The sequence below is a fragment of the Trachymyrmex cornetzi genome, unplaced genomic scaffold (genome assembly GCF_001594075.2).
Source record: "Trachymyrmex cornetzi isolate Tcor2-1 unplaced genomic scaffold, Tcor1.1 scaffold26, whole genome shotgun sequence".
Lineage (NCBI taxonomy): Eukaryota > Metazoa > Arthropoda > Insecta > Hymenoptera > Formicidae > Trachymyrmex > Trachymyrmex cornetzi.
Genome location: NW_017297270.1, coordinates 330,145 through 353,976, shown reverse-complemented (window position 1 = coordinate 353,976; position 23,832 = coordinate 330,145). Strand labels below are relative to the sequence as shown.

At 35.7% G+C, this 23,832-nt stretch overlaps 1 protein-coding gene across 2 annotated transcripts in view; it reads left to right on the top strand.

Moving 5' to 3' along the window:
* heph (polypyrimidine tract-binding protein 1 heph) overlaps positions 1–23,832 on the top strand; it is a 377,608-nt gene that overhangs the window by 225,103 nt on the left and 128,673 nt on the right. The gene's annotated exons all lie outside the window — the stretch shown is intronic.

Below are 23,832 nucleotides of genomic sequence, written 5' to 3'. Positions count from 1 at the left end.
TGAGAAATTGATCATAGTTGATTATTCTGCTCACATTTGACTGTAATTGGTCGATTTCTTAAAATTTAAGTTTTACACTTTAAAATCTTATCGTAGATTTCGCTTAACGTAGCTTATAGTGACGAACAAAAGATATCATATATATATATAAGGCTTAATATTGAATAGCTTTTGAGATATATGGCGTATCAAAGAGATAAAACTTGACTTTTGTTTGCTACATTCTAAGTTACATCATATGTATAAAAAACTGTTTCATTTCTTAGCCCAATTTTTCATGTAATTATTGCAGAATACTTTCTGCGAACGTTTAGAATTTTCAAGAGATTAAAAAAATTCACGCCTTAAGAACTGAAAGAGTAAAGAGGCCAACATTCGTTTCGTAAGAGAAGGGAATATAAATGTGGCCATAAGATACGCGGCTTTTTAGCGTGGTAATGTACCTTAATTAATATTTCGCGCGCTGCTGAGGCAACAGCCGTTTATGGCTCAAGCTTTGCCACCGTGAGGAGGACGAACTGCACTTTTCTCGTGCACCTGCTCTCGTCACGTATATGCTCAACGTCGTCACATGTCGTTTCAACGAAGGACGGTGAAAAAATGGTGAAATTTCCGGGGACGCGAATGACGACGACGACGACGACGTGTCTGAAAACCGCATGGAACGCCGGGCGTGTCTCGGATCACTCGGTTGCACGTGCAACCGCCGGATGTGCCGAAAGTTCGACCTCGTTCCTCCCGTCGTTAATCATTTTCCGTATAGCTAGTAAACAGAAGCAAACCGTGGCGCGATACGTGTAAAGCGTTACGCGGCCGCGGGCTTTCATTTTCCGTGGAATTTACCGAAATTCCTGTTTAACTGAATCCACGAGTTTGCGTCACCGAAAAATGCCGATACAGTTTGATTAATAGCTTGGTCGGAACGTAACCCGTGCTTTCGCCCGTTCACCCGTCCGTATTTTAATCGGGAAACGTAATGACCGATGCACTCTTTAAAGCCCCTGAGTTATCTTTTGGCACATGTTTTTATAAATTACGAAGAGACGTGTGGCCATTTAGTGTGTGGCATAAATCGACGTATCGGGCAGTAACTTATATACGTATCGTGCGTTATTTCTCCCAACGTTACCGTCATTTTTGATCATGACAAACAATGCCATTTGAAAATGTCAGGACGATCTTAATAGCCTCGTTAAAATAACTGCCAGAACGAAGCCGTTCCCGCCGGCCAGTCTGACTTTTTAGTGGCTGAATAGACACGTCTAAAATATTATTTTACACCGCTCACGTTTTAATCACACTAAATGCATTTTAATTATCACGAAATATCCGTTGCGAATAATAATAATTTTCAAAGCGTTCTTTGATACATTGATATCACTTCTTTTGCAGAAATTAAATGCTAATTAATTTTACCGTAATTATATCTGCTGGTAGCGCGTTCTTTTTTTTGTCACAAACAACAAGTGATACTGTTTTACAGAACATTTATAGAAATAAAAATATGCCTGATGTTTCCCAATACGAGTTGCACAAATATCTCGACGAGAATGCGAGCGCATTACAATAGCACAACATGTAACGCAAAACCGTTGTGTCTATCGATGATCGTTAATGTTAGCGTGTCCCTTTCTTTCTTTCTTTCTTTTTTTGCGCACATACGTGTGCTTTTTACGCACGGCGTCGCGACGCGCGAGGACGGAGAGACCGGTGTGGAGATTCGGTGACAAAGCTTAGCTCTTCGCGTTGCCCGCCTTTTACTTTGAAAATGTACACGCTCTCTACTTTTCGACAGTCTCATACGACGAGAAAAACTCGAGGAAATTATTAGTCGTCGTCGAGTATACGTATGCTTCGCGCTACATAAAATTGCAACATTTACGGAGCGCGCGAGAAAATGCCGCGAGAAATACCATGTGAGTAGTTACATTAAAGCTAACTTGCCAGATTGTGTAAGACAAGTGATGAGAATTTACAAGGAAAATGTTGAAGAATTGGAAGTGCATGTGATTATTATCGACTTACATAATAACAAAATAATCAGGATATTTACTACATGCAAAAATCTGAAAAAAAAAACTGGATTTTTTAGAAGATTTCTTTTTTATCTTTGTTGAGGAAATTAGTTAAAATTTTAGTTGGTGACTCGGAAAATTCTTAATTTTTCTTTTAAATTTAAATTTTATCTTTCTCCGAAAATATTTCTTATTAAATTCTTTTTTCTTAATAATGTACAATATTAACAATCAGCAAATATGACATTTACATTCATGTACATTCTTGCACAAATCGCGAGTTTTTATTTAAAAAAATGGTGAGACAGTAGAAGACAGTACTTAGTAGAATAGAGTAGCTGATACTATATTGTAGTAAACATTATACTATTCTATAGCTTCGTTGCTTCAATTGCAGAAAACAATAGAAAGTCTTGTAAAATCCCTGTCATCCATTAATTTTCATATATAATTTATTTATGTTGCTTGCACTCTAACTTATACTTTTTACATTTAAAAAATTCTCTAATTTTTTTACCTGGAATCTTGAAATACATGGAAAATCTAGGAATTTTCTTTTATAAGATTTCAATGAACATTCTGAAAATGAATAAAAAATTTGTAAACGTATTTTGATTGTATTTTGAGAAAAATAAGCTGTCCTTGGAAAGATTTAAAAAATTCATGTTTTGTGTTTACAAAGCAATTCGAATGGCAATTTTGTCGGCTTCTTTCCTAAACATAGCTCCGAAACCTTTTCTCGATTGCTGAATGAACCCTCACCACAGCAATTTCACCCCCGACTCATCGCGGTATATATTTCGGGACGATGTTGCCATAACATGTATGCCTCTCTCAGTTAATATAAATTGGTGTTCGAGAAAAAGTAAGAGGACTATTTATCAATGAGGAAATTGAACTGTTCGCCGTGACTGTAATCCATATTAAGAAAAATCGATTCCTTAGATGGGAGGGATTGCGATTTTGTTCCAAACAAAACAGCATTTTCTTATCATACATATTTAGGGGACATGAGCAGGCGTGCTTTCATTTTTTCTGCTCGAAATTCGGAAGCTAACCGAAGCACAACCACTCGCTATTATTGCGTGAGTGCGATATATATACATATATATATATATATATATATATCGGCCATTTTTTTCCGTTTATCGTTTACTCTCCCTTTCTCTTTCGAGATCTTCCCTTCTTTTCTCTCGTTGTTTTTCGTTAGGGACGTTCTATCTTTCTGCACCATAATCCTTTGCGTACTTTTAATATTTGTCTTTGCGTTTCACCAAAAGTCTTCGACATTTTACTGATCTAAGAAGATTTTCGAAGGTTTTTATATTATTTCTTTATTAAAAATTAAATGGCTTTTTATAATGTATTAAAAATTGAAGAAAAAATTATACAACTTTGGCAAAAAGTATATTAGGCGCCTGTAATTTTTTTATTTATCTGAGATTTTTTTATCCTGCATTTTTTCTATTGGTTATCGACACATAAAGTTTAAAGGATTCCTTGAAACAAAGAATAATTCACAGCAAATGTCAAAATCAATTGAACTAAAATGTTAAATAATAACGATAAGATGCCTAGTATTTTTGGTCAAAGCTGTATTTTATTTTTTTAAATATCAATTAATTTACTTTTTTTTATTTATGTGTTATACGCGCTGTAATAAAAATGCGTTTATAAAAAATGTGTTTATAATAAAAGCGTAAAAAAATCACACAAATTAGTTTTTCTGTAAGAAAGACGACGCATTGAAGAATCGCTATTTCTGTGATGCTTGTGGAAAATCCGTGGGTGCGAAGAGTCGACCTTCCCGAAGTGAGGAAAAAGGAAGAGGCCGAGAAAAGGCGGGAAATTCTCTTTCTCTTGGGAGGCGCGGCATTGCGGGCGGATGGCGAGGCGGAAAAGGAGAAAAAGGAAAAGAGAGTCCTGTCGATGTTCGCGTAGACGGTCTGAAGAGGTACGCTCGAAGCTCGTAGAAGCTCCCATTCATTGCGCCTTCCAGGCTGAATAAAGCTTCAAGAGGGAAGGAAAGAAAGAGAACATACAGCTTTCCGCAGCCTCCACCATCATATTTCCACTACCTTGCCTTCAGGGCTTTCCTCTCGATATCAATCGCTCCGGATTCGCCTTCAGATTTGTCCTCCTCTTCAGCAAATCTCCGCGGAACGACTGTTCCCATCCGGTTGGGATATCGTATCAATCGAGGACGAGTCGAGTCCCGGGACAGGTTTCTCGATCGTCGCCGGTCACTTAGGATTCTTTACCCAATCCTCCAACGGCAGGATATCTGTAAGTGGCAGTCTTTTATATGCTTTTCTATATTGCGAAGAAAGTTGCTTGCGTTTTCACGGCACTTGCTTCGCAAGTACGTTAGTATTACTTAAAAAAAATTCTCTTGCAAATATATAAAAACGTAAGATGCATGCAATGTACGCGATGCACTTAATACGACGTAACGTAATATGAAAAACAGTGATATCGATGATTCCCTGGTGGGTCGATGTAACGCATCTATCCTTCCTTGGACGCATACCTGGAAATTGTATAATACGATATTAACTCTATAACGTTGCTAAGTGGATGTGCATCCGCTTTAATCTGGATTTTTAATTCGCTCTGTAAGATCCCGTCTAGCGTGAATAATCGCGTTTGGGAAACGCGGATTAAATGCGGGTATATAAATTGATTAGTTGCACGCTCGGCTTAATGAGGACCGTGTAATTTACATTCCTGCTGTTGTGAATTGCTAATTTTAATAATCGCGAAACTGGGCTCGCTGAAACGTAAATACTTCTCTATCAGCGTCCCATTTCCGTTTTGTAAATAACACTCCATATAGAATTAATATCGCAATTTGTATTTCCATCAGTCAGAGGGGCTTGATGAAGGCCGTGGCGATTCTTTCGAAAATTCAGCGTTTAATCTTTTACCGGTTTCTGTATGCGTTTTATGAATTATCAATTAACTTCCTGTAAATCGCGTTTTATCAGAAATGGGAAAACAATGGTAAATAATACCATTGTTTTTTATAGCATTTCTGAACTTAAATATATTGAGAAAATTGTTCTAGTTGTATCAACAAGAGTGTCTGAGATTTGTATCTTTCTGATTAATTCTACTTAAATTTCAATTAATAACAAGATTTCCAGATTGAAAGATCTAGTTATGTCTACAAATATTAAGAATAATTAAAATCAACTCATTAAAAAAGTATCTGAAACATTGGATAATAAAGATGGAAGAATGTTATATCTTGTAAAACTCCGTTACACAAAAAATCTGCACTTTCAACTTTAACGCCTTCTCTTCAGCAATATTCCTCTTAGCATCAACTGTTCGGTTCTATACTTGGTTCCACCAAATATCCTTAAATTTCGTAGAGCAAAAGACAAGATGTTAGGACGAACTGAATCGTGCAAAAACTGCTTTGGTGTGCTCGCCACTCCATTTTATTAGAGCGACAACGGATCTTCTTTGTCCCCGTTTCTTTTTGATGTACCATTTTCTACCTCGTTCCGTCCCATTATCCACGAATGGTAGCCGTGTTACCACTTAAACGCGCGTCGACGTGCTTATCCCTCATACCTGGACATACTACAGGACAAAAGAGGAGACAGAGGGGGGGAGAGGGGCGAGAACATCAATTAGGCTTCATTAAGAATGTTACAATATATAGTCGATTTTATTTGTTCTTTATGCTTTTTGTTTTTTTTTCTATTATTTTTCATACATGTAATAATTCTATAATATTTGTACTTTATACTTGATCTAATTTGAAAAAAGCTATAATTAATTGAAAAAAAATTGAATTAATCTGTTTCATTTTATGAAAATCGACAAAAAGTAAATACTTGTGCTTTCTCTCTCTCTCTCTCTCTCTCTTATTAAAAATTTTTATTTGAATATTATAAAAGCGCTTTAACATTTTTCCAACATTAAAACGTGTTTTATTTTCATGAAAATAATTCACTTGTGTTATAATTCGAATCACGATTTATATAATATATCGGATTTTACGTAAATGTGTTTTACATAAATGGATTAATAACAAGTCCTCACACAAATAAAAACTTTAAAAGGTAATTTAATCTGTTACAAATATGTAGTATTCTTCTTTATGACATAGATATGTTAAAAGATTGGACACTTATTCTGGTGATGTTGTAGTGCTTTCATTTTCTCGATTAAGAACGAGGGAAGGTCAACGCGAACGTTTCTGTCGGATAAATCGTCGTTTCCGAAGCGGCAACCTAATTCTGAAAGCCCCCAAGGAAGCCGCAATTAAGTCCTTTCACTGTGCACTGCCATGCTGGTTTTTTCAAACGATCTTAAAACTGACGAATAGCGAAGTGCTTCAAATTAATATCGAATTCGAATGGACGCATTCAGTGCGCACTGATGCATATCAAAACCGTCGTGCACGAATTGATGTAAAGATGTGCGTTTAATATAAAAATGGAAACGTATTAAACCGCGAAATTCTCAATACATTTTATCTGTGCTATTGAGTAAAATGTGATTTTATGATTCGAAATATTTGCATTTCACTTTTATGCTCAGATTAAATCATGTATACGACAATTTTAATATGCACTATATATATATAGTGCGTCCAACTGAGTTTACTATAAGAAGAGGTGAAAAATTCAGTTCCTCACTAGTCCGTGTTATGCAAAAAGCAAGACATCATAATTTCTATGAATTTCTCTTTGGGTATTATAATTCAATTCAAACAGACATCAAAAGCGCAATGGATATTCTTTAATTTTGTTAATTCAAGGAATATTCTATATTAATTCTGCGAAATGCGTGAAAGAGTTTAGAAAAGGAGCTATATGTTTTTCTAAAACATATAGCTAACATGATATTATATTAACTCAGAAATTTCTACCGATACATCTGCGCGGAATGTATCAGTTGTACATTTCTCGTTTCTACATTCTCTTCGCTAAAAGAATGTCCATGCTCTTTCACGTGCTTACTACCAACCTACCAATAAGTTGACGTAGCCATGTCGACAGTGGCGAAGTATTCGAGATTGTTGGCTACGCGCACATGGAGTTGCTCCTGTTCTATTCTCTCTCCCCGTGAATCCCGGAATTTTATATTAAAAACGCGTATATACGTACACATACACGAGCAACTGGGAGGGCCAATCACCGACGTGGGACGTCTGAAACCGGACTAGAACTTCTCGCTGGCGTGTCTGACATATTTCATGTCGGAATGTTTCTCTCCGAATGCACCGGAACGTCGGGCACAATTTTCGAATGCCAGCCATCCTCGTGTGGATAATCTCGATTTCTCGATTTAAGAACGGCAATATCATATGGCGCAGCATCGCGCAAAGTGTATCGCTGGTATACACATCCGATCGGCAAATATTTCTGCTTATACGATTAAAGGAGTATTCTGGTTTAAAAAATTGAAAAAAGTTGTTTTTCAGGTTTCTTTTCCCAGGAAAACATGACTAATTACTACAAAGTTTTGTGTACTCTCTTGTATTATGTTAATATTCTTTTTATTTAAGAAATGTTACTTTCTCGCGTATTATGCACTAGTTACTATAAACTTGTAAAAAAATATATAGAGAGACACTGTGATAAATAACAGCTCTTCTAGACACCTAAAACAATAAAATTAAAACTTTTTATTTAACAGAAGTATAGCTGTATCATTATAGAATTAGAACTAAGAAAACCCAAATTTGATAAAAAGCAGTCTTTGTAACAATTATTTTATTTATCCTGAAAATATCGTGATTATTTTTTTTATGAACAGAAAAAATAAGTACATAACAATTATTCTCTCTCTTAGAACAAAAGAAAGACATATAATTGAAAAAAAAAATGTATGTAGATATTGCTAATTTCCAAGAAATTGATTACAGAGGATGAAAAATGTTTCGAGAAAAATAATTTTAAAACGTTAAGTATATTTTTAAAGTATATTTTTTGTTTATGCATGCTATTTCCATTACTTTCATTAACGCTAATTAATTCCAGATATTTATGATAAACTTTTCGTTTCCTCGAATTTGATATTTTTTAACTCTTTCAAATTTTCTCTAACCGCCTTCGTAGCCTGCAGCGTATGTTGCACTGCTGCTTTGCGTAAATAAATATTATCCTTTTGTCAACTAATATCTTTGTTTACGATCTAATTTTAACTTCCATTACTTCAAGTAATTAATCATAGAGAGATTGCTGAGATTCTATTGTAATCTGCACATTTAGTAAAGACTTTTTTCTTTTGTTAAAAGAAAAATTTTCCTTCTTATTCAAAAACATCTAACAATAAACACCATGCTAAATCAGACGCTTTGACTTTGATTTAACTATGCATTGCTCGCTTTTTTAATTATAACTTCGTACTTTTTAAAGTGAATTAGTGACTTCTGTGCTACACTTATAAGTGACGTAATTATCAGCGAATATTTACTGTTTTTCAATAATAATACACTGATTCACTTTTAAAAGTTATAATTTTCTGCAGATTGTAATGTATTTTAATCTGCAGAAATCAGTAATAATACACTAACTCACTTTTAGAGAGTAATAATGAAATGCTTCCTGTTTAAAAGACTGCAAATACGAAGAATGTAAAAAAAAAACAATTTCTTCAACCAGAATACTCTTTAATTTGAATTGCTTGCAATCGAATACGTTATACAAATTTATTTTTTTTTTCTCTCATTTTCTGTAGTTAAAACGTAATTTTAGTACAGAGAATTTAAGAATGCAGTATTGAAGTTGTAAGTGATTACGAAGTTTATTAATCGTGTATAAGTGAAATAAACTTCGGACTTCTTTAAAGTGCAATTTTGCGCAGATTTAAAATATAAATAAACGTTGTAATGATCAATATATCACATATTTTTGGTATTTTGAATAGAATTTTGATCGTCTTTCGTAAATAATTTTGTGCCAATTCGTTCAAAATTCGATGAAAGACGGAACTGTGTCATATTTAGAAACATCAATTAATAATAGAGTTTATGTCAAAAGCAAGCGACATCGAAATCGAAACAGACGATGAAGAGGATTGTCGAATTAGGTTACGATTGATCTGAACCACGATGTCAGGAAATAGACGACCCGCGGTATTCCCACAACGATTATCGATGGCAATCCTGTTAAAAATATACTGTCGCGTCTGCAATAAACGAAATAAACGTCTGAGAAAAATTAGAAATCTTTGAAATTATTCTGGGAGCTAAAAACAACAAGATTTTAATTCTCATTTTTTGTATTATGTTATACCTACATTTTCTTTATATCGATATAAAGCCACATTTCCTTAAAAATACATTTTTAAGACATTTTTAATAATGATGTTTAATAAACATATATTAGCAAATATCATATTAGCATCGCATTATTAAATTGACGCTCCATTTAATTCGTGATATTATTTCAGTTTTAATTCATGATTGTGTGCGTTTCAAGTCCGACAAATCGATATGCAGTTTATAGAACTGAAAAATATATTCGAAAATTTACATAAGAATATTATTAAGCTGCAAAATCCGCTTCGACCAAATATAGAATCTTTCTTAGAATCCCCAGACAGGTTAATGTGAAATTAAATCTCGAGACTGGCGAAACGAAATTAAGAAGCGTAAATAGAAAAAAAAGCGTTCTTTTGTACGCGACCGCTCGACTTTGCCAATTTGCTTCGCTCTTTCACGATCGACCATCGCACGCGTTCTTTCTTCTTTCTCCCGGTCTTTCGGCATGACCCATGCTACCAATATGGATCCGCGGTGCTCGACGTTGACGTATATAATCGCCCAGAAGGCAACGACAAGAAGTCGCAGTGTGGACCGACTGGTAGCATCAGCCCGGAAGGTACAAAAGAATCAAAGTCCCGGCGACGTAATGGCGGTGTGCCCGGCCAGAGTAATATTACGAATGGGCTGTGCTTTCGGTCCAAGTGACCTCACAAAGCTGTCGTTTAGATAAATTGCTTCCACGGATGGAAGTCGTCTCGTCGAGCATCGGCCACGTGAATCGCACGAATGTACGAGTAAGCGACGATTGACGGTTCACTTCCCTCACGGGACAACTGTTACGAGGTACGCAGAACCAAGATTGACGCACTAAATCAAACGCGCGATGTGTTTTATTAGGATGTATAGTGCCAAGAAATTTTTATTTGTCTTGTAATTATTTACGGACGGATCGGGGATGTATAGTCTCTACAAAAAGTGATTGAAAAATACTTCCTGTATCAAAATTAATGTTTATGTACATATATAATGAAACAATTCAATAAGATTAATATTTAAATTTAACTGTAAAATTTTGTAGCTTGGATAAAAACTTGTATTTTATCTTGATTATTTTTTAAAAACATGTTTACTTTTTATTGAAATAATTTTTTATCCATGTTTTGAATCGCCATAAAACTTTTTGTATTATTTTCGAACACAACATAGAGAAATCAGTAATTTTTTTCTTTTGTTAAAAAATATACGTATAATACATCTTTAAGAAAATTATCATTTTAAAATAATTGTAAAATAATATGTTATACAGAGATAAGAAGTATTTCGAGAATTGAATCGTACACTGAGAAAAAAATTGTTCTTTTGACTAAATTAATTTTCGTTCTTGTTTCTTTCGTTGGAGAATATATTCAAATATAGCGTGTTTGACTTACATTCTTTATTGAAAGAAATAAAAACTGAATTAATTTAAGTGAACAATTTCTTTTTTAGAGTGTAAATAACATCACAAGCAAACGCAACATTACATCTACAGTTGTAAATTACGTCCGCGGCTGTAACTACGTTGACAAATGATAACGATCGACCTTCACGTGAAATACCGGACGACGTTCGGTGGCGCAATCGAAACGATCATCTTTATCTTGTTAGCAGACCAGTAGTCGACAAGTAACTGGACATTATTTTCTTCGGAGGGGAGGAAAAAAATTTGATGCCCTTATTACGAGTTTAATGCACTGACGTCACATTTGCTAACGAACTCGATAACGATGGAAGTAACGTTAATGATACGGACGACGCTCCGACTATCTTTACGATGGCTGTTATTTGCTGGATAAGCAGCAGCTGCGGAAACGTTCTCTCGTAACGGAAGCATGCCACTTATCGAGAGGACCGGGAGGGAAAACTCGTGGCGCACGAGGCTCGTCGTTCCCTTTCTGCGACGCATGTAGTCGGCTTGAAAATGCGAAGGTGCAACGATAAATTTATCGACGTTTGTCGACGCAAGAGAGCTTTACAGTAACCTCCGTTAAGGAAACAAGCTCTCGAAATATTTCCATACTGCGGAAGAAAAACGCGAAGAGAGTTTCGTTTAAAACTCTAGATTTAGAGTAACGCAAATGATTGCCATGTTTGACCTAATAGACGTGTCATATTAAAGAATTATTACATTGTTAGATATCAAAGGGGCAATGGTAATCCAATTCTTTGAATTAAATAATTACACATTTTGTTATTTTTAACTATATGTGTGTTATAAAATGTATATCAATCCATGTCTGTGGTTAGTTTTAAAGTAACAACGTCTATACTATGTGTAGGCTTAGATAGTAAATAAAATTTGAGTTAAATTTAATATATTTTCTTACGTTAAATTGTTTAATTCCATTGTTTAGTTAAATTATAACAATATATTGAGTGAGAACACTGGCGATTTATAGAAATGATTAAAAATAATTCAAAGGTATAATTTGATATTATAAATTAACAGTGTAAGCGCTTATTGGACGATAAACCAATTAGGTAAAAAATGATTGAAATAAGGTCAAGCAGCCAATAGGAAAATATAGTTATTGGTATGCTCCAGATAAAAGAAATGTGTTACTCTTGTAACTCTAGAACTCTGTAGTTTTGTTTTTTATTTGCAAAACAACGGTCTTTTGTCACTGTTCAAGATGATTGCGTAGGACCTTATTCAGTCATATTATTCATTTTTAAAGCGAATCTTACAAATTCGCGTCTTGCGTTGTTGTACAATCGTGCGTTTACGCCGTGAATCTCCTTTCCTTTTAAATTCGACGCGGATATCGCGTGAAAGAAGCGTGATAAATCACGCAAGCATGTGGAGATTAGGACAAACGGGACATAGAACTCCTAGCAAAGTAGTATGGGACGAGTAACAAGATTCCTATTGAGATTCAAAGCTGCTGGAGCCGTGCCAAGTCGCGCCTTCTGAAAACGCGAGTAAAAGTGCATACGTGCATGCACACGTAAGATACATTCGTTTCTCGCGCGAATATATATAACTTGGACAAATCGCGATCTCGTACGCCCGATATTCTTCGAATACGTCTCATTAGTCATTCTGGTCCGTCTTCGAAATCATTCCTCTTACCCAGGATATTAATTCCTCTTTGTCAGTTCTATGTAAATAATAAAAATTAATATCTCTTCATTCCATTTCTTTGTCAAAGTACAGCGCGCGATAATATATACGAATTTAGCTCTAGTTGAGAAAGCGTGTTTGTGTGAAACATCAAACATTTTTCCGCACCGTCTCATTTTCCCGTAATTCTTGTCTTCTCTTCTGAATTTTGATGCGCATTCAGCGAAGTGTGCATTTCAGAAGCGTAATGAAGTTGCGGTTTCTTCTAATGAGTGACCATAATCATGTCGCGCCCAAAGTATCTTGAATTTACGGACTGTTTTGAATTCCGTCTTTCTTCGAAGCAAAAAAAACCACACAAAATAAAAGAAACATTTTGATATTCATGCGCATGTTTGAAAGGACGCAAAATTTTTTACAATTTTTCGAGTACCCTTTGAAACTCCGAGCTCCCATGAAAGCAAAGTGTTTTATTTTACGGGATCATCTAACATATATAATGTATACACGTATTATCTTAGCCGTTAGCTAAGATATAAAAGTAATTATTCAATTACTTTTCCTCGTAGATAAAAAAAGCTGCTGTAATTACAAACTCCGCGTGCACGCGTAATTAGCTCACCAAGATTCAAGAGACGTCATATCTTTGTGAAATGGAACAATGAGTCAGAAATAAAACCATAGTTTTTGTGATAATTTCTTTTATGATGGAGTATGATTTAAAAATTTACTTATTGACTTTATCATTTGTTTCAATGTGCAAGTTTTATCTTTTTAGCGGAAAAATAATTTATTTCGATTACTGCGCAGTGAATATTCATTTGATATGATCATAAAAGTATAAAATATAATTAAAATTATTACTTTTATAATTATTGAAAACCATGTAAAAATATTCATGCGGGATATTAAAAATGTTTGAGCAAAAATGCAATTTTGCGATTATTAATATTAATTGTAAGAAAATATTTTGGATTCAATTATTAGAATTTCTGCTTACGACGTACAGATTTTGATATTAACATTAATATGTAATCTAATATTAATCGGGTTTTGCCAACCAGATTTGCTAATGAAATTATTAACTAAGCCATACTATGCATATGTCGGAAGAGACTCTGATAATGTATCAGTGATTATGGCCATATTCGAACGTTATTAATATTCGTTATTAATAATAATTTAGCCATAAGAGATATTAATTATAGTATTGATAGATTATTAAACTAATCTCTGCTAAAAGTGCATTGACAAAATTTGATTAAACAGAGAGGCCTTTAATGCCATAATATTTTTCAAGAGGAACTGGGCGGCCATAACTAGAACGTCTGAAAATAAGTGAGAATTCATGAATTTAAAACAAATTTAATCCGGAGCTGACGTGGATCTATTGGACTCACTCATTTATATTATCAGACGTTTTCCGGAAACAGTCTGGGACTTTTACGTGCTATAATAATTAAAAACGTTGAAAACATTTTTAATATTAAATTCCGATTTACCTATAGTACAGTTTGTTAAGTAGAATAAAACAGTACAATAACAGTACATATGAATCACTTTTATTAAAAAAAAAAAAAAAGTAAAACTTATATGCTCCGGATTTAGTTTAAAAAATCTGCAAATTTAAATTATTGAAATAAACTAGTATTTATTTTTTTTTAATATGAGTTGTCACTTTAGTTCCTTGGAATTAATTAGGGCGGTTTAATTAACATAAATTTGGAGACACTGGTAGTGTCTCGGCGCTAAGTGAATCTTACCCAACGTCCAAACCCGGAGTCAATAACTGTGTTACAGATTTTAGCGTTAGTTTCGAAGGTTGAAATCTTTTTAATATAGCATGATACATCAAGACTCGTAAAAATTTTTTTGTACATCTAACGAGGACAAAGTTTTCCGCAATTTTTTTCACGCAGAGCCCAAATTATCGCGTTATAAATCAATGCTCCGTCAATACATCGACAGATGCCTCGATATACTTATATATATAAATGTGTGTATGTGTATATACATATATATATATGCATTTACACTGAGTTTATCCGACGCGTGCCTCGGCAGCGCGTGCCTCGGATCGAGTTCCCGAACTTACAACGCACGTACAAACGATAATATCCCGATGAGCCCCTCTAGGCTGTCGGAACTTACTCTTATGTTTGAACTTGTTCTGCATGCTGGGGATTCTAGAGCAAATAGAGCTCTGCCGCGATATTAATCGTAGAAGAGGGATTCAGGCATAATCAGACTTCGAGAGACTTCGAGCGTCGCTTCATAGACGTAAGCTGATTGATATTAATGATGATATGATTTTTTATGCTGCGTCTGGTACGCAATTCTACATAACTGGTAGCATAAAAATTAATAAAAATGAAAAGAAATTTGTCGCACACACGCGGAGTAGATGTAAGCGATATAAATGGTAATGATAAGGAGCTATATAGAATTGGAACGCATCAATAGTACGAAATGAATGAATAATTTCATTATTAAGTGATAATTTATTTTTTTGTTTGCATATAATTTTTAAATATATAGGTGACTACAGGATTTTCGTGTATAGTTATCTTAAAAATCTTATTCTGAAAAAAGCTAATGAAAAGTATTGCCCAATTTCATAAGATAGGTAGGTAAGTAATATACGTACATTTAATTCTACACGTAGATACTATTACAAAATATAACTATAAAAATATAACTTTTAGAATGTTTTGAGCATCCGCCTACTTAAACGTTTAGCGAGATCAACTGACGTCATAATAATTAAGTCGATCCTTAACGCGTCGACAAGCTCAAGCTAAGTCGATGTTGTTACGTATTGCGTCATTAAAGTTTATGTTTGCGGAGACCGTAACACGCGCTTAATATTTCGAACGATCGCGCTACACAAAGGTCGAACAACAATTAAATACGATGAAAATGAAAATGTAATTAAAACACTCATGCGAGACACTAGACTAATAATATCGAAATAATTTTAATTTACGGTATTAATTCATATTGAGTTACAGAGTTCACAGTGCAATTCTCGATGCAGTTTGCTGATCACCCTGATATTTAGTAGCAGCTTTATTTGCACGATTTAGATGATGTTTGTTCGAAATCGTAATTGTTTTCGATTGATATCTGCAGTATTCCATTATGGATACCAAACGAACGTATGGTGAAAATTGATTGAACTAGTTTGTATGCAGCCAATGTTTTATTGATGTCATCACAGTTTCAAACTAGCGTCAGCCACGGCGTTATATAGAAGCCCCCTGTTACCAACAATCTATTTACTTCGATCAATCGTCGGACTAAGTTCGCGCACCTCAGTTTCACTAATCGTTCGCGTGTCTCTTAGCGGAGCGGATTAGGTCTTTGTCGTCGCAAATGGGCGCGTAATCGATTCGGAACGATGGTCAGGAGCGCGACAAAGCCGCCTCGAGTTCTCGTGTGGCGGTGACTCATTTTGAAAAGAAAGAGGAACACGATTAATCACTTTGTCGTGTACAAACTGGCCAAGTTGGCGTATCCAAATATTCATTGTATAGTCCTGCGCACATACCAACGGTGGACACGAAGGGGTGAACGTGCGCACGAAGGGTGAACGGTTCATCAATAACCAGCACGTCTCTCACCGCCCGTCTCTCTCTCCCTCGAGCCTCTCTTCGCTTCCCCGTGAAAGCAATGAAAATGTACAAGTCCCCCATCACGATATTCTATCAATTTATTAACCGATCCTATCTACTTTTCTCCCCCTGCCTCGCGTCGATATATTAACTGCGAGACTCGACTGCGATCATGGCGATTTTACCGAGTGATTCTTATTGACAGGTTCTTTACGGCGAATTGCGTGCTGAATGCATATTCATGGGAAGTTAAAGCTCTCTTGCCGGTTGAAAGTTTGGAACGAATAGCGCGATTCACTCCCGGTGAGAATTTCGTGATTTCATCCTGTTCAATCTCAGAACTTGATTGTATTTCTCGCGAGGATTCTTAAACTCGTCGGTATAATTATCATGAAACTATCATCTGCTGTGCAAAATTGGCTCGCGTAATATGTAGATTCATCCGAGTCCGCGTATTATCCGTTCAAGATTACGGCACCGCGGGAAAATGCATTGGAATCTCGATCAATTATTCGCGAAACTTTGATTTGGTTTAAGACGGCGCTCCGCGATTAGGGCATTTACGCTTCTCGCTCGATCGATCGAGATCGGGACTATCTCGCGAGATTGATTTCCCGTTAAACTTTAATCCGATCGCTGACGATCGCAACGATCAGATTTGATAATGTTCATGTTTAAATTCGTCCTATCCGATTCGTGCATCATTTATCGTTTCGCTGGGTACAGACGAGGGGTTAGAAAGACGAAGAAGAAAGGACAGGTACATATTCTTATGTAGTGTAACAGGCGACAAATCGATTTCTCCACAATTTGATTACTCGTATGATCTGGGACGCGAAACCATCACGGTGCATTTTGCATTTGCACATGCAATAATATCGCACGTCCATCAACATCAAATCGATTGATCGCATTTCGATTTTAATGTTCACTTTATTATTGCTCATCGCTTCTCTCGTGTTGTTTTCGCAAGGTGAAAAAATTTGTAACATCTGCCTTCTCTATTAATATTAATATTAATATTTATCGTTATCGCGTAGCTCACTATTGTGTAGCTGTACTGAGAAAAATCTGGTAATAATAATAGTAAAGCCATATACATTAAGATCCGGTTTTTCATTATCTGGTTAACTTGCAGTTTAGATATTAATATTTATAATTTGATGAGCAAAAATTGTGTTCTCCTAATTATGATTAATTACTAAACTAATGGTTTTGTGATAATTATAAAAGTTACTCGCTACATAACTATCAATTTAGTGATTAACTCTAGCTAAAAAAATATAATTTTGTTACCATCAGGTTGAGCTTAACCAAAAGTTAACCAGAAAATAAAAATCCGGATTTAAAACTATACTTATTTTTTTAATTATCACTAAATGATTGATTATTATTATTATGCTTTGTAATACTTATTAAATATTACGTCATTACGCTAAAAAATACTTTGCTTTTATTAGGCTTTTTTCAGTACATCGGTCAGTGCATGGCAAAAAATGTTATATGCATCCATTGCCAGCGGGCCAACCAGTAAAATTCAAAAATCTATTGTTAGAAAGACAATTTGTTTTCCATCGTTAATTCACGATATTTGTGGTTATTTCCACGCTTATATGTTTGAGGGTTATACTACGTAAAAACAATTTTGTTTTGCTGCAAAATAACATACCCTGTGAAAATTTCTATGATTATTTTGGCGCTTTGCGAAGAAGTGATTACGGTTAGAAATGTTTTTTTTTTGCAAAAATCGGTATACACACGGTAATTGGTATCGTTTCGAAAGCTTGCTGAACCGTTCCCGAAAATCTGTCGCTAGCAATACGTTTCTATCGGTGATCGAGCGTGTCAAATTGACAAAAGAAAAGGAATAACGAGTGAATTCTTTGCTGAAGGTAAAGGAAAGGATAGCCAAGTTAGCCGAAAAGGAAAGAAAAGAAGGGAAGAGAAAGAGAAACCGAGCGGTGAGATTGCAGATTGTCGAGAGGGCGTTCAGAGGGTTGGATCTCCCTAGGACGACCAGGGGGGGATGGTGTTAGATCCGGGTGGATGGAGAGACGGCGACGTAATGCATATTGACGTTTTGCCGATAATTCTCGTGGCGTCCCGGCGCTAAGCGTCGAACGAGGAAACCCTGGGCCACAAGAGCGTTTTGTGCGCCAAGTCTACGGATAGAATGCGTTTCCGGGATGAGGAAACGAGAGTGGGAAAATCGGGTCTGGTCGGATGGTCAGAGGGGCAAGATGTTCCAGATAACGGATACTGTTTCTCGATCGAAGTCTTCGCCAAGGGGGTTCAACGAACTCCCTCTCTCTCTCTCTCGTCTCTCTTTACCTCTTTCTTAACGAACTCTTCTATTTGCGGCAGCATGAGGCAAACTAATTCTTGCAATTTGCTTTAATTTTTCACATGTCTGCTACTCACAATATTATCTTTTCTTTATTTTAATAATTTGTATATTTTTTATTCTTATACTTTATATTTTTTTGTTCCTTTGCTTTCAGTTTTTTTTTCCTCGATATTCTTAGAGAGGACTGCTTTAGAATATTAATAAATTCCATCGTCTATATATCTACCTTACATCTCTGCAATTCTCTTTTTCATTTTGTCATTGTTTTCATCATTTTTTAAGGTAATCGAAGTCGATTATCGCAGCTATTAAATAGCTTTGTAAGTCAATCGAGAGATTTGTATTTTTGGTGGTATATATGGATGACTCAAATTGTCGAAGAGCCGATCGAGATTTTATATTTCGGTTATTTTTATTACATGAATAATGCTCGATACGCGCTCGTCCATGCGTTCGATACGGACGATATACTCTGCTATTTTTTATAGACACATGTGTTTGTTTAACATTTAACAAAATACGTCCGACGCGTATTCATAAACACCGATGGGTCGCGACCGACCGCGTTGATCACCATCATCACGCTTGCTTGTTTTCACGTTTCGATGCGCGCGTGCGATTTCACCGCGGCACTCGGACCGTGACAAATTTTTTTCTCTAACCACTTTGACGTTCGACGCGAACCGGGGAAAAATTTCTAACGCTTGCGAGCGATATTATTTTTTTTTCTGCCTGCCGACTATCGAGTTACCGCTCTCGCGTTGCAATTGTCGAAAACGCGAGAGCAATTTTACACTCCTGGACGTTGTCCGGCGTGCACAAATTATTCCCCGAATGCAACAACTACGTATCGTGTAATCAAGCGAAAACGGATTACCGAACTATTTTCAGTTCGGTCAATATTATCGATTGTGTTTACATAAAAAAAACTGATATGTGAATCCATGCACAATATTCAAATTAAAATACACATAAAGTTTGTGCAATTACCATATGATTTAACGTAGACATTACGATTTTATTAATTATTTGAAATTTAATTCGCTCGAACCATCCAATATTTTTTGTCATTCAATAATTACAAAGTAATTGGTTCACAATTTGTTGGGGAAATTTATTACTAAAAATTAATGTGGTAATCGTATGGGATGTATTATATCGATAAAACAAGTTAAATAAACGACGAAGAAGAATTTACTGGGGTGTGCTGGGGAAATGGATTTGACATGTGACTGCGGTTGAAAAAGAAATTAAAATTAATATCCATCGTTTTTATTAAATGTACAGAGGTTCCCGGTCACATATTTGTAAAATTCACCGGACCATATTTACCCGATCGGCTCCTCGATCGTTTCGCGAAAACAACCCCTTCGTCCGTACAGCCCTCGGCATATGAAATTCGATCGAATTAATTAATCCGCGGTGGCAGCCGCCGTTACACTACATATTCGCGCGCTTTTACACGACGGGTTCGCAGTTAATTCCACGAGTTCGTCACAGAGAGGGAGGGAGAGGGAGAGAGAGAGATCACTGCCAAGGGTTGAAAGGGGGATTGCGGAAGGCCAGGACGCAGCGAAAAAGCGCGATGTAGAAAAAAAAAAAAAGAGAGGGACAAGTGTCCTATCGAAATCGATACCGTGCCGCGGCTCGCCTTCATCAGAGTCAAACCCGCACGATGATTGGCGATCGGTGGGTGCTATCAGTTGCTGCCGCTGGGCTGTTACGAGGGCAGGGACTGTATGAGATTGCGGGACGGGGAAAAGGGGGGTGGAAAATGATCGTTTGTACAACTGTACGCGGGACCAGGTGGCGGTTGCCCGCGGCGTGGCTGGCTGGTCCGTGCCAAGCCAAACAGAAAATAACTCATTATTGGCGTTAATTAATATCGAGAACGGGCGCCCGCACATTCGCAACGTCGCGCGTCTACCCTTCCCCCGCACTTTAACCCTTCCGCTTCAACCCCTCCGGATACATTCCTCATCGCTCCCCTTCGCTCTTTTTCGTCTCGCTTTTCCAACCGTACCTTTTCGTTGCGTTGTTATCTCGCTTCGCTTTCTCGTCCGATTCTCTCGTTTCTCTCCTCTTTTCCTTCTTTTTTTATCAACACCGTCGTGTGATTGGGTTTGAGCCAACCAGTCGCCCTTTACTTTTCTTTCTGCCTATTTTTTTTTTTTTTTTTAGGGGAAGGCGGACAACCAATTAATTGAACCGAAGATTTTTCTTTTATCACTCTTTTGAAAGTTTACGTCAATAATATCAATGATCGATTGTCGCTCCTGACTATTCTCCGATTCTCGTAGTCTACGCGTTTTTCTGGGTCGCCTGGAAAATGAATTTAGTTCTCACGCCTCGAGCTCAATTCCAGTGCTAATTAATCTATTCGATAGCGAGAAAAAGCGAATCGATTGCTGATTCCGACGATTTAAATTATGCACATTGAAATAAATTTTCGACCACCCGCTTTCATGAATTCTCAGTCACCGCATATTAAATCGGGAGAACGGAAATAAAAATTCTTGCTTCGTATTTAACGTTAAATATAATTCTACTTTTCTCGTTTATATTACGTATTATCTTATATTCCATAAAAATGATGAATAACCTTTTTCAATGATCATTTTTAGAAAGCTATTTTCAGAAATGAGTAAAATTTTGCATAATATTTATTTCGTTTGCATAAAATAGAAAATATGACTGTACGTACTCGGCTCCGAATCGACGAACTACAGAAAATTTACTAGCAGACAAGTTGCGTATCACACTGCCATAAAGTATCATATATTTATTACAATAAAAATCTATGAATGATCTATAACAGGTGATGTGCAACCTGCGACCGCATGCGGCCTATCTGTGAATTTTTAACGATCCGCCAGTTTATAGCCGAAAATATAAAATTTCAAAACAAAGCTCACACAAAGTAACAATGAGTAAAATATATTAAAAATATATACAAACGATAAAGATTTCTACCTTTGATTTGGATTCTCTTCAGTATAAAACTGACAAGTTAATAAATTAAATACTAACCTTTTATTTTACATATTGTTATAAAATCATATTTGCTGTTTTATGCAAATAAAATAAACATTATGTTGCCCGAAAGATTCTATCTATTTCTAAAAAAAATGGCCCTCTGAAAATAAATCTTAAAAAAACTTGCGCAACACTAATCTATAACACAATGTAACTAGGAAAAAACTATAGAAGCAGTTAAGCAACAATGATGTCCATTTCGCTAATAGAAAAACACTTCCGGCACACAAAGGAACATTTATTAGTATTTTACAAGGAATCATTCGATTGCGAGTTTGTCAAAGAATTCACGATTAAAATTTGATGGCGAGGCGCGTTCGGTAGAAGAGTAGGTCGTCATAAAAGATTCGTCCCCGGAATCTACGTCGAGATGCATGAAAGCTCGACAACCCGGTAACGCGAATACACTCCATTGTGAGAGGCTGATGGAAGAGAGGAGGAGTTCCTTTCTGCATCACCCTCGAATGCACTTGGGTGCATCTGTCGCGACGCTTATCTCGGAGCTCCGCAGACGCTTCCGGGCGACTTCCGAGAAAAGGAGACCCGGATTTTCCTACGAGGTGGAAACGGGATTTGAAAACGGGGGTTGGGACACCGCGTAGGAGGATCCGTAAGTTCTCTACTGGTTGCCGTGGGCGCCTACTTGGATTTCTAATGGAGATGCGACTACCGCCTGTTGCGTCCTTCGTCGTGGCACGTGCCATCAAGTCTAAGTGCATTCGTACCATTAGACGCGAATTTGGAGCACTGAGAAACGCAGAGATATCACGATGAAGTGATTTTGCTTGGAGTATCTAAAAATTTACGTACAGATTTGAACATATAATTTTGTTAGATCAAATTACAATATAGGAAACTCAAGCATGTTGTAAAGTTTTTACTTTTAGCAACAGTGCTACATAGTTAATCCAACAAAATTATTTTCATTTGTATCTAGCTAAATTTTTAGATACTGCAAAATCGTTTTTTCCGCGTGTGTGCTTTTGCGAAATTGGCGAGTACAGGCAATTGAGTCTATTGTTATTATTGTTGGAATACGTGTGCATTGTGTACATTTGTGGGAACAAACAGAGGGTTAGATTTAGAAAATATGCCTATTAATACGTAATATTCACATTCGAGCGTATGGCGTAGTATTAATTATACCAATTCAACAGCGCATTTTGACATTATTAATCGTCGATTGAGAATTCTAATTATACCAAATGAAAACAAATTTTGCCTCTCGTTGGCGCTAACACAAACCGGAGAGTGCCTTTACGAGGTATCGGAATTTGCGAAATCTAGCGAGCACAATCGAACTCCTCCCCCCTCCTCCTTCATCATTTGCATGAAATAGAATTTTTAAACGGCCTTGCAGCTTTAAAGCTTCACTTTCGTTTCAAATTGAGTGAACACAACTTCGGCTCGGGACAAGCTACAAACAAATTCTACCTATCAGTCTGAACCTGATAAAAAATTTTAACGTGATTAATATCTTCGTTTACCGTTCGTTCTTCCTATCATTGTTACTGAATTGTTAAAATCACCCGCAAGGATCAACAAAAAGAGTATGCATGGTTTCGAAATTCTGCATATTATTCGTTACACAAACTAGAAAAAAATTTTATTTAACATTATGACAATTATAGTGGGAAATTTTGTGATTTTATTAAAAATTTATATTTATACATGTAAGTAAAATTACAATTCACGAACATTTTTTCTTATATATTGTAAAAAAAGATATGTAAAGTACGTAAATAATATGTAAATGCATAAATAATGTGTAAAAATTACACAATTTGTAGTGGAAATATATATTTTGCGTTTTTACAAAAATGAGAGTATAACTTTTACTTCTAATTTGATTAAGTAAACATATCTTTATAGACTGAACATTTTATAATAATATATTTTATAGTTTTTTTATTTTATAATTTTTTTTAAATGTACAAATTTTTATAATATTACAAAATAGTAATCATGATAGTAACCATATTATATTTGCATTTTTACGTTCATATATGTTGGTAACATAGTTTAAGAAAAATTCGTTAACGAGAGAGTTAATAATACTTAAATATTTTTATAAGACTTAACTGCATTGGTAAATTTATTTTTGCAAATTGTTTAGTTACTACAAAGAAGAATAATTTTATTTATAATTTGTGATTTTACTTTACGTGTAAAAATACACCTTTAATAGTAGTTTCCAGAATTACCCACTATTACGATTATTTTAATTCTACACGCAATATTTTTAAGTATATATAGTTGATACATTCGCGCACGTCGAAGATTTAGAAATCGTAATAGAGAAGTTCACATATTAAAGAAATGGAGGAAAAATCGAGCACCGATTTTATCGAGGCGCCTTTAGTAAAATGAATATTCAATAGTAGTTTCGGAGTACGGCTTTACCGTGTATTATACAAATTTTTTTTGGTTCACTTTTAAATAGCGTCTACGTAGACTTGCGTAATAGCTCACGTGACGTGCGCGGG